Source organism: Acomys russatus, chromosome 19 (genome assembly GCF_903995435.1).
Source record: "Acomys russatus chromosome 19, mAcoRus1.1, whole genome shotgun sequence".
NCBI lineage: Eukaryota > Metazoa > Chordata > Mammalia > Rodentia > Muridae > Acomys > Acomys russatus.
This window is the reverse complement of record NC_067155.1, coordinates 5,489,094-5,501,030: the sequence shown is the minus strand read 5'-3', so window position 1 is coordinate 5,501,030 and position 11,937 is coordinate 5,489,094. Positions and strand designations below refer to the sequence as shown.

The 11,937-nt window shown below is 42.4% G+C and overlaps 1 pseudogene; it reads right to left on the bottom strand.

The window, feature by feature from the left end:
• Nucleotides 1-298: 298 nt before the first annotated feature.
• LOC127203100 (vomeronasal type-2 receptor 116-like) overlaps nucleotides 299-11,937 on the bottom strand; it is a 32,861-nt pseudogene continuing 21,222 nt past the window's right edge.

Here is an 11,937-nt window from a genome sequence, read left to right as displayed (position 1 = left end):
GTTGTAAAACTGACAAATTATGTGAATGATCCAAGTGGAAGAACTCACAAATTAGGATTTTATCCCCAAACTACATTAACAACATAAAAAGTAACAGCAACTGTAAGAGGAGGACTCAAAATGCAGTGTATATTCCAATATGAAAGAGAGGATGGGTGCAGTATCCAGTTAGCTCGATATGATTATTTAAAGAAATAATAGCCCATGGCATCACATGCCAAATTCTAACTTTATATGTGAGTGTTCAGATGGTGAAAATCAATCAGCCTTTGAAGATGTTATTTAAGAAACACAAGAGCTAGGATTTAAGAAGTTCGTTCTTCCTAGCATATGTTTTGTCCCTGATGTGATGAAGTGAGTTCCGTTCTGGCCTTAATAATATGATGTAGCACTTGGGAGCAAAGATGATGCCCAAGAGTGATGCACTGGAAGCCAAGATAGAGAAGACTTCCATAGCCACCTTGACCTTTCCCTTGGTGCTGTGGTAGACAGGGAGGAAGATGATCCAGACACTGCAGAACATCAGCATGCTGAAAGCCAGGAACTTGGCTTCATTGAATGTATCGGGCAGATCTCTGGACAAGAAAGCCATAAGGTAGCTCCCTAGGGCAAGTGCTCCCAGGTATCCAAGGATGCAGTGGAAGGTAATAGCTGATCCTTTCTTGCAAATGATGATGATATGTTTGTGTTCTGAGTAAGCATCTTTATCAATAAAGGAAAGAGAAGTTGCCAGCCAGATTCCACAAAGAATGACTTGGATAAGGGTACAGATGGCAATAATAATATTAGGGGCCCTTGATATCAGTAACCATCACCTAACTCTTCCTGGAGCAGTGATCTTGAAAGCTATAAGTACAGTGATAGTTTTGGCCAACACAGTAGAAAGAGCCACACTGAAGAGGAGTCCAAAAATGTTTTGCTGCAGGACACAGGTGGCTGTGGTAGGATGGCCAATGAAGAGGAAGGGACAGAGAAAACAGAGGGTCAGAGTGATGAGCAGGATGTAACTGAGATGCAGGTTATTGGCCTTGACAATAGGAGTATCTCTGTGTTTAAGAAACACAAGAAGAATAACAGCTGTGAGTGAGGAGAATCCCAGGGACGTGAAACTGAGTGTCTTCCCCAAGGGCTCGTCATAGGCAAGAAATATCACAGTTTTCAGTAGACAGTTACTCCTCTCTGTGTTTGCATAGTGAGTTTTTGGACACTTCACACACTGATCCATATCTGCCAGAAATGCAGGTGACTATGAGTCCATATTCAGGTTTCTTATTTAATCTGATGCCATTTCCCAGGTGTAGCACACTGCTCTGTTAATTTGAACCATCTCACTTTGTTTCTGATACAAATATAAGAGCACTTTCTTCTTTAAAAAAGATTTATTTATTAATTATGTGTACATGCTCTGCCCTCATGTACGCTGTATGCCAGAAGAGGGCATTAGGTCACACTGTGGATGGTTGTGAGCCACCATGTGGGTGCTGGGAATTGAACTCAGTACCTCTGGAAGAGCAGGTAGTGCTCTTGACCACTGAATCATCTCTGCAGCCCATAAAAACATTTTCTAGATAATTCTAAACTCAGCTTCCCTTCTGCTTCGTGCTGATACAAACTGAATAGTTCCAGTGCACCTTCCTCTGTTATATTTTCTCTTTACCTTAAGTGACACTGGTGTATCTGTTTTAGAAGTCATTAGAGCACAGACATACATTGCACGAACATAATTTGGCTCCAACAGTGCCTCTTTATTAACACATCTCTCTGTTCTAGTGCAATAGCGAAAATGTCCTTTGAAATCCTAATTTTATAATGGCGTTTTTCTATGTGTATCTGAAATGCATGTATATTATTAAAAATCAGTGGTGTTCTCCAAGATTCCTCATTCTATGAAAGAACCTGAGTGAGTTAGTATTCACAAATACTCTGAGATTTGAAAAGGTTCACTATTGACACAGCTCTCATAACTCTGTACAATAGTATCTATTTAATTCTAGATATAGCAATGCTCATATTGCCTCATGTGCTATGGAACAATGTTTGAACACTGTGTTCCTGATATCTTGTCAATTTACTCTTAGATTATGATGAATGGTTATGGATTTTTGGCCATATTTTCAGTATATGAATAATGTCCATATTATAATATCCATTCTTATTGTAATAAATGTTTATTACCTTTATATCGTCAAATTGCCATTCATATTCTGTATATAATACATTCTGATCATGATTTTTACCTTTCCACAACTTCTCCTAGATGCTCTTCACCTCCATGCTCACCTTGTTTCTCTCTCTCTCAAAGAGAGACAACCTCTCAACAAACAAAACAGCAATTAAAAACCACTCACACACATGGACACATGAACTATAAAAACCACAAAGCTGTAAACCAAACTATACCCAGAAAACTTTTTATTTCCAGACCTCTATACCCAGAAAAACTTTCAATCACCACAGATGGAAAAAACAAGATATTTCATGACTAAGTCAAATTTATTTATTAATTTTTTGTTTTGTTTTGTTTTGAGACAGGGTCTCTCTATGTTGCCTTGGCTGTCCTGGACTCACTTTGTAGATCAGGCTGGCCTCGAACTCGCATCAATCCACCAGCCTCTGCCTCCCGAGTGCTGGGATTAAAGGCATGTGTCACCACACCCAGCAACTAAATCAAATTTAAACATCTATCTACAAATACAGTCCTATACAGGATACTAGCAGAAAACTGCCAATGCAAGGAGATTAAAGTAAAAGTTCAATAAGACCAAGAGAATGGCCAGAAGAACAGGAATAGGTGCCAGGAGTCAGAAGAACAGAGACCCCATGCCGCACTAAAGGCCAAAGCCCATCCGCAACCTGATCAGACACTCTTTCCTGGGTCAGAGGTCAAGCTATCTGTCAGAAATTTAGGCCTCAAAGACCAGAAGACTAAAGAAGACACAGAAACCAAGAAAGAAAACACCTACCCAACAAAGAGAAACTCAGAAATCAGCAGCTAGATCTGTAATCAGTCCAAACCCAGATGCCTAATGCCAGTGTACAAACACAATCAACAATGGAGTCCAGCTATCCTTAGACAGAAGACTGGAATATTTCAGTGCAGCTGAAGCACAAGACACAACTCAAAACCAAGTCTGCACAGATGATATAGGTCCTTAAGGAAGAAATGACAAAACCTCTTAAAGAAATAAAAAGCCATGGATTGGGCGGAGTGCAGAGAGCCTTGAGGGAGAATGGGAAGAAGGATAGAAGGACCCGGAGGGAACAGGAACTCCACTTGAAGAGCAACAGAGCCAATTAACCTGGGCCCAAGAGGACTTTCAGAGAATGAAACACCAACAACGGACTATGTACGGCCTGGGCCTAGGTCCCCTACACATATGTACCCAATGGGCAGCTTGGTCTTCATGTGGGTCCCCTATTAAGGAGAACATGGCTGTGTGTGACACAGACTTTATTGCATGCTTTTCCATCACTTCCCCACTATGGTAGAGGATGCCGCTCAATCCTGATGGGACTTGTGTAGGTGGGTGGGGTCCCCTTTTCTGAGAATTAGCAAGGAAGAAGGATAGAGGGTGAGACTGTGATCAGAAGAAGGAGAGGGATATGACTGGGAGGTAAAGTGAATAAGTAATTATTAAAAAAAATAAGAGCAAATGTCCTTGTTGTATGTTGGAGCATGCTCAACTATGTTCATAGCAGCTTTATTTGTAATAGCCAGAATCTGGAAACAACCTAGATGTCCCTCAACTGAAGAAGGGATAAAGAAAAAGTGGTACATTTACACAATGGAATACCGCTCAGCTATTAAAAGCAAGGAAACCTTGAAATTTGTAGGCAAATGGATGGAACTAGAAATGATCATTCTGAGTGAGGTAACCCAGATGGAGAAAGACACACATAGTATATACTCACTTATAAGTAGATATTATCCCAACTTAGATGTCCTCTGAAAGACTCCACTCAGTGGGGGATCAGTATCCACCTAGCTGGATTCTGGGTGGAGCACTGAGAGTGGTATGGTAGAATGAGGGGTGGAAGTACCCAGAAGGCCCAGGAGCCCCACAAGGAGACTATCACAGCTGGTGGAGCTGGACCCAGGGAGCCTGTACAAACTGGAGTGCCAAACAAGAACAGTGCATGCAGTAAACCCAGACCCCTGTTCAGATATAGCCAATGGACAGCTCCTCCATGTTTGTGTGGAGAGTGGGGACTATCTCTGACATGAACTCTGTGCCCCCAATTTGATCAGTTCCCCTTGTTGGGGAGGCCTGGCAGCACACAGAAGAAGGGGAAGCAGGCTATGTGGATAAGACCTGATAGGCTGTGGTCATATGGTGGGAGAGGAGGTCCCCTTCTATTAGAGATCTAAGGGAGAGGAAGAGGGAGGAAGAGGGAGGGAGAGTGGGAACAGGAAGATACAAGTGGGGGATAACAATTGGGATATAATCTGAATAAATTATAATAAATTAAAATAAAAAACACGTTAAAGAAAAAAAAAGAACAGAAAAAAGTATGCATGCAGTGCAAAAAATTCTGAGGGAAGAGGAAAAGAAGTCAAAGAAATCAAAGAAAAGAGAAACAAAAAATTGGAGGAAATCAATAAATCTCTTAAAGCCACAAATCCAATCTGTTTCTTCTATTGTATCTTCAACACCTGAAATTCTTTCTTCCATCTCTTGTATTCTGTTGGTAATGGTTGCATTTCTAGCTCCTAGAGTTTCCATTGGTCTGGAACAGTTTCATTCACCTGTTTCTTTGTTTGGTTTGGTTGGATTTGTGGCTTTAAGAGATTAACCTGCAGGCTCTTAGTTCCAGCTGGAGAACATGGCAAGCTTCAGGAAGGAATGGAGTTTGAAAAATAGCAGAGTGTACACCTCACCTACAAAAATTAAACATGGAGAGAGAGAGAGAGAGAGAGAGAGAGAGAGAGAGAGAGAGAGAGAGAGAGAGAGAGAGAGAGAGAGAGAGAGAGAGAGAAGACAGAGGAGAGAGAGAGAGAGGAGAGAGAGAGAGAGACAGAGAGAGACAGAAATACGCAGAAGAGAGAGAGAGGAGAGAGAGAGAGACACACAGTCACACAGACACACAGACAGACAGACACACACACACACACACAGAGATAGAGAGAGAGATAGATAGATAGATAGAGAGAGAGATGAACAGAAATAATGTCTGATTTTCAAACTTTCAATCCCAACCTCAGTGACAAATTCTCTCCCATAAGGCCACATGGGATCTCCCGATCCTTACAAACAGCCCTACAACTGTAGACCAAGTATTCAAACATATGAGCGTATGGGGGTCCTTCTCATTCAAACTATCACACATGTCTCTGGTTGCCTTCATGGATTCTAACCATCTGAAACTAAGCCGATTAAATGCTTTCTTTTATAAGTTTCCTTGTCATGGTGCTTTGTCATAGCAATAGAAAATAAACTAAGACAAAATGCATGCTGCAATGAAACAAAGTTCTCTGGTGGTCTAGAGTGGTTTCCTGCAGGCAGCCACATCCACATCTACAGTGGTTCAAGAACATAAAGCAGGTATGAATTTCAATGTCAAGAGTGTATTATTTCAGTGGGAAAAATAAACTGTAACCTGTGATTTTCTAACAGCTGGAGGGAAGAGGACTATCTTCACTGAAGTGAGCCAGTTGCAGCTCACTAACAGATGTTTTCCATATGCTTACCCATTGCAAATGATGGACAGGTGGGGATGCTTTCTGCATGCCTGACAATTACCTGTCTCATTGTAAATCTCATTCTCTGGGCAAGGAGTGCAGTCAAAGCAGCAGGCAGCCTTGCCCTCCTGGTGGGTTTTCCTGAATCCAGGATGACAGCTCTCACTGCATAGAGACAGGAGAATCTGAGAATAAAGTGAGTTATAGCAAATGGTCAGGTATTTATGGAATCTCCAATAGAGTATTTTTGAGTATAGAACCATTAAGTTGTTTATGTTAATGTCTCTAAATGCAGATTGTTGAATTTTTTGTACTACATTCACAGGGTGAGCCATTCACAGGCCGAAGGGGTCAACATTGCTCTCAATAACATGACTTCCTTGGAAAATTGTTGAAAGATTATGAAAATTTAGGTTCTTGGTAGCATGTCTTGGTGTAACTACAAACCTACTGTGTCTTGACTCATGGATATAAAGTCAAATAAAAATTTTCTTCCGTGGTCATGTTTCATCTTGTCAACTTGATAGGTTTTAGAATCACTGTGGGAACCAGTCTATAAGAATTATTGTGAATTTTTTTTTTTTTTTTAGTTTAGGTTACTTGAGGTCCAAAGACAATCTCTAAAGGTGTGTGGCCCTGATTTATTGGCCATGGTCCCTGAAAGAATGAAAAGCAGGAAAGGATGATAATAGCAGCATTCAGGAGTCTCTGTACGCAGACTGTGGATGCAATGTGAACAGTTGCCTCTACCACCTAAAACCATGGCTTTCTGTAGTGATAGAATATGCTCTCAAACTATGAGCCAAGAAAAAAGCCCCAATATTATTTGTTATTTAGCATTTTTATAACAGCAAAATAAAAACTCCCACATCTGCACATTCCCATCATGCCTTTCTGTCTTGACAGGGGCCTAGAAGCAAAAGGTCCACTGACCATTGAATGAAACCTTCCAGGCTGGGATAAAAATAAATCTTCTGTTAGATGGTCTGTGATAATGAAGAAAATTATCCCTCAAAGATACTGTATTTGTGATAGTAAAAAATGAGCAGATTGGTCTAGAAATATCTTGCCTTATGATTAACTCATGACTGCTGACTAAGGTTGCCCACACCTTTTCAGTTTACCTATGTTTTTTTTTTGCTTTTAATGTTCCAGTCATGTTAAAGATTACCTAACCACCACCACTCCTCGGAATGCCCCCGACTACCTTTAAAGGGAGCCTGTGAGCTCATCCTGGGTTCACTATTTTATCTAAGTGGTGACCCCAGCATGCTGGATTTCTGTAGAATAAATGTTCTTTGCTGCTTGTAAAAACAAAGCAAAACAAAAAAATGAGCAGACTGGAAAATAGTTTATCCTGCAAAATCAGGTATTAGACAGTTCTATATATTGGTGGTCACTATGTCTATGAATAGTCCTTGTGTGAGCAATGAAGGTTCATGACACTCAGAAACGTATTTTTTGATATTTATATACTGGTCAAAACACTGAATTAAGATGCCACCCACCTCTGTCCATCCTGTGGCCCACTGTATCATGTGATAAGATAAGGACAATTTCTGGCCCTCCAGAGCATTTGGAGAAAATGTCCCAACTTTCACATTTAGCCCAAGACCTTTTGGGAAATTCCAGAAGTTGAGGATGTCATACTCTGCGTGTGATTTCCCTTTCTGATCCAGGACCCCATTGTCTCCAACATGACGGATGAGTTGTGTGTTCTTTATAAAAGAGTTAAGCTAGAAGAGATGCATGTGCTTATGTTACATAACCTCCAGAGAAGTGCAACAGAGGCAGTCAGGGAGAATCTCTTCTTGGTTTTTAACCCTGTTGTGAAAAGCACCTGTAATATAGGCATGAATTGCATTGAACAAAGGATAATGGGAGCATCACTGTCCTTCTAAAATGTTCAAGTCATTTTAACTAGGGAAGATAGAACCAGACACTCTTAAATCATGAATATGTATGGAGAAAACTCTCACCATCTTTAAAAATATAGTAATATCCAATAAAATATGAAAATATTTAGAGTTCAGTTTCAGGATCTTTGATCCCATTGTGATCCCTGAGATTGTGAACTGTAAAGACCTGTCTTTCGTTTAGCATGGTTGAGCCCTAGCACACACCTTTGATCCAAGAGCTTTCTGTACACAGGATTTTATAATGTTAGTCGTAGGTAAAGAATAGGAACAAAAAACCAGCTGACAGGGACTTTGAGCTGAGGGTTATTTAAGACAGCAAGTAGGAGAAGGAGCTCTTTAGCTCTTGGGCTTTTAATTTTAGCTCTTTAGCTCCTCACCCTCAGCCTTTGGCTTTTTGGGCTTTGAGCTAGCAATCCTTTGGCCTTGTTTTTTTTTTTTTTTTGCCTTTTCTTCCTGGGCTGTCTGCTGAGATAGAGAGCCTTTTGGGTCTTTTTCGTGGGGACATCAGCTGAATAGGAAGGTGAACTGGGTGCTTTCTCTGCCTCTCTGAGTTAGCAGGTTTTCACCCTGGCACCTAGCTCCTGAGTCTTTATTGGTAAAATAGAACATTTAGGATTCTCACTTGAGACAGAGTTTCATTCTGTAAAATGAATGATTTTACGAGTCACCATTTACACAACAAGCATTTAGAAATGTTCATGTTCACTGTGATAATTCTCACTGTCTGTTCTGTTGTGTGAAACCTCCAGAGTAAATGCCATTTCACATTGAAGACTTTACCCTGAAAATATTGTATGGCCCTTTGTAATACAACTATATATTGACTTAAAACAGATTCCTCCTTACACAGTCTCTCTTGCAAAATTTTGACAAAACAATCTAAAATGTGTATTGCCTAGTTTGAGTGCATTTATAAATCTGTAGAGTGTCATGTTGCCAATGCCACAATACAACTGAAGTGACCATACCTGCCATGGGAAGAATACTATCTCTTTTCCTTTTCCATGTGTTTGAAATTGTACTTGATTGAGAGTCATCTCATGCAGACTGTGAGACACAGCATACATAGCATTGTACACATTGTAACTCTTCTTACTCATTGCTGTGTCAAAGATGTTCCTAGGCAAGAATTCCAAGGAGGCATTAGGCAGACAGTTGTCCACAATTTTATAATCTTTCCTAAAAAATTAGCAATTGAAGAATAAGTGCCATAATGCATGAAGATAAATGTCTTCTGGGTATTTGCAAGGACTCGCTGTGTGTATAAAATCTGTAAAATGAGTAACCTCCTAATTATGGTGTGAAAAAATAAGGGCCTCATGTAATGAATCTAACATGAAATATTCATCAAATTTTGAATGATCCCAGTGTGAGTTCAGGACCCAGACTTTCAACGTAAGTAACTTTTTTTTAATGTTTACTATTAAGCTTAACAGAGAGTCAGAGTCCCCATAAATAATAATCACATTTGCTGATGATTCCAGGATCTGAACCTGATTTTTCCAGGGTTTGGTAAGATATGAGCCCCTGCTGACTAGGATCATTTCCACAAATGCTATGCAGATTTCATTTTTATCCATCTCGCTTCTCAAATCTGAGAGAGTCTGGGCACCTTTGTGATCATCTATGATAAAAAGCCCCACCCAGAACCATTGGAAATGAAACATCAAAGATACAATGCCAAGTGTCAGAGATGTGTCCTTAGGTGCCACCTGGTACAGAGAAGAAAACCGTCTTTGTTCACTCAGGATGCTATCAAAAGGCCCAAAAGTAAGCTGCAGAGAAAACACAATAAGAAAGAACAGTCATAGAATTCCACTCAATTCTATAGCAAGCGTTTGAAGTGTTTAGGACAATCCTGCTTTGAAGGTGAAACCTACTTCCTATGGGTTTTCCAGAAAAGTACAGCAAGCATTCAGAGGTTCATCAGTGTTCTGTGGCTACTCTACTTTTCCTTTTCTCTCTATTCTACGCTACATAAATATAGATGTACCATCAACTGTCTGCATCACTTTCCTATCCATGAAGAGTGATTTATGCTTCCTTTTTTGCCTCACAGCCCTGTATAATGTCAACAAGTAGAGCTGGTACCATGTCCTATACCATCACCCCCTCTCACCTGTGGAAACTTGTATAGATCCAGCAGTGTCCCTATGTATTCAGATATTGCCCATGACGGTCCTGTAAGTACAGCAGCTGAATTGGTCTTTGTTGCATATCTGTAGTTAGGAATGCCATGACCGGGTCCTGAAAGTGCGGCAAAAAGAGTCCCTAGAATGTTCCTTTGACCATGTGGAACATTATGCACATCGAATCCCAGGGATGTGTTGGGTAAAATGTAGGGGCTGCTGTTGATCTCCTCAATGGCAAACATCATGGCTAAAATACATTGGTAGTTCTTCAACCTCAACCTGTATAGAAAGTAGAACAGTATTGAGAAGGAAGACTCATACCAAACAACGTAAGTGCGAGTTTAGTGTAATAGATTTTATAGTTTGTATGTTTCTGTTTCTACATATCCATGTTTAAATATATTCATGGTATTTTATTTTATGGGATTATAAAAGGAGTATTATTTATTTATTTTTTTATTGAAAACACTTTGAGTTTTTTTGATACATTATACCCTAAGTACAGTTTTCCCTCCATCAAATTTTTACAGGTCTCGCACAAATCTCCTACCCAAATTCACACCTTTTCCTTCTCTCTGGTATTATAAAAGAAAGAGGCATGTAAATACAATAATGAATTACAATGAAAACAATCAAGTCAGAATAGGACAAATCAAGCAAGCAAAGAGGGGATCCAAGATGGCGGCGAGCAGTGTGGACCGCGTTTGGAGGCTCCAGTGAACAATTCAGGGAATTGCACAGATTTCTGAGCCAGGAACACCATGGTCCGAACATCACGGCAGCGGGAGTGCTCCACGGTTCGGAGGGACCAGGGTGCGGAGGACCTGCGTGCCCCTGCACACGGGAGGAGCGTGGTTTTTCTCTGATCGGAGCGGCAGCGGCAGAGGCAGCAGCACCAGCGGCACCAGCAGCGGCAGCTGAGGTTTGCAGCTCATAGCCTTCCGGTGGAGGCGATTGGTGTGGTGGCTGGTGGGAGTTGCTGCGGGAGAGGGGACTCGGGGCAGGATTTGGGTCGCGTGGAGCCTTTGGACCCAGACTGGACTCGGCAGACAGTTCGGCCCCAGAGTCCCGGGTACTGGCCCGGCCCAGCAAGCAATTCTGCCAGAGGCACTAACTCAGCTCCAGCCACAGCTCCCCTGCTGTGGCGCAGGGTTAGTTGAGCACGCTGCTCCACACTAGGCAGCACCTCAGCTCAGTGGCAGCTCCCCTGCGGTGACACAGTCTGGGCGGAGCACTTGGTTTCACCACAGGCGCTAACTCAGAGCAGCTGCAGTTCTCCTGCTGCAGGTCTCCTGCTGTGGCGCAGGCCTGGCCGAGCACTCAGTTCCACCCTAGGCGCCACCTCAGCTCAGTGGCAGCTCCCCAGCAGTGACACAGTCTGGGCAGAGCACTTGGTTCCACCATTGGCGCTAACTCAGAGCAGCCGCAGTTCTCCTGCTGTGGCGCAGGCTTGGTGACGTGCTCAGTTCCATCCTAGGCACCACCTCAGCTCAGCAGCAGCTCCCCTGCGGTGACACAGTCTGGGTGGAGCACTTGTTCCACCACTGGCGCTAACTCAAAGCAGCCGCAGTTCTCCTGCTGTGGCGCAGGCTGGACAGAGCTCTCGGTTCCACCAGCTCTAAGACTCTGGTTGGACACAGTGTGCAGTTTGAATCCAGAATTCCTGGCTGAGATTGGTGGTCAGTTCGGGCCCTGAGTCAATAACTGACCACAGCACGCACTTTGGGCCAAAAGGCCCTAGCGGAGCTTGGTGCGTAGTCCCAGCCCAAAAATTCTGGCTGGACCCTGTGTGCATTTTGGGCCCAGAATCCCTAGCTGAGCTTGGCAGACGGTTCAGGCCCTGAGAATCTAGCTGAGTTCAGCCCGTGGTTCGGTCCCAGTGCTCCTGGCTGGACTTGGCAGGGAACACAGAAGGCTGTGGATACCTTGGCCTGACCCAACGCTCATTCAGAGACCCAGATCAATTGCAGGATCCACGGAAGAGGGGGGCTGAGGATCACTGGCTGTGAGAGACCAGAACAACAGGGCTAACCTCCTAACATCCACACCAGTGAAGCTTTGAGCTCCCAGCCTAGGGAAATCATGAGAAAACAAGTGAATCTATCGTCAGACACCCTCCATTCAACTCTGGACACTACCCAACAAAAACAAAGACGGCAAGATGTCTAAAGGACAACGAAAAAGCATATGCAAAAAACCCCAAAAC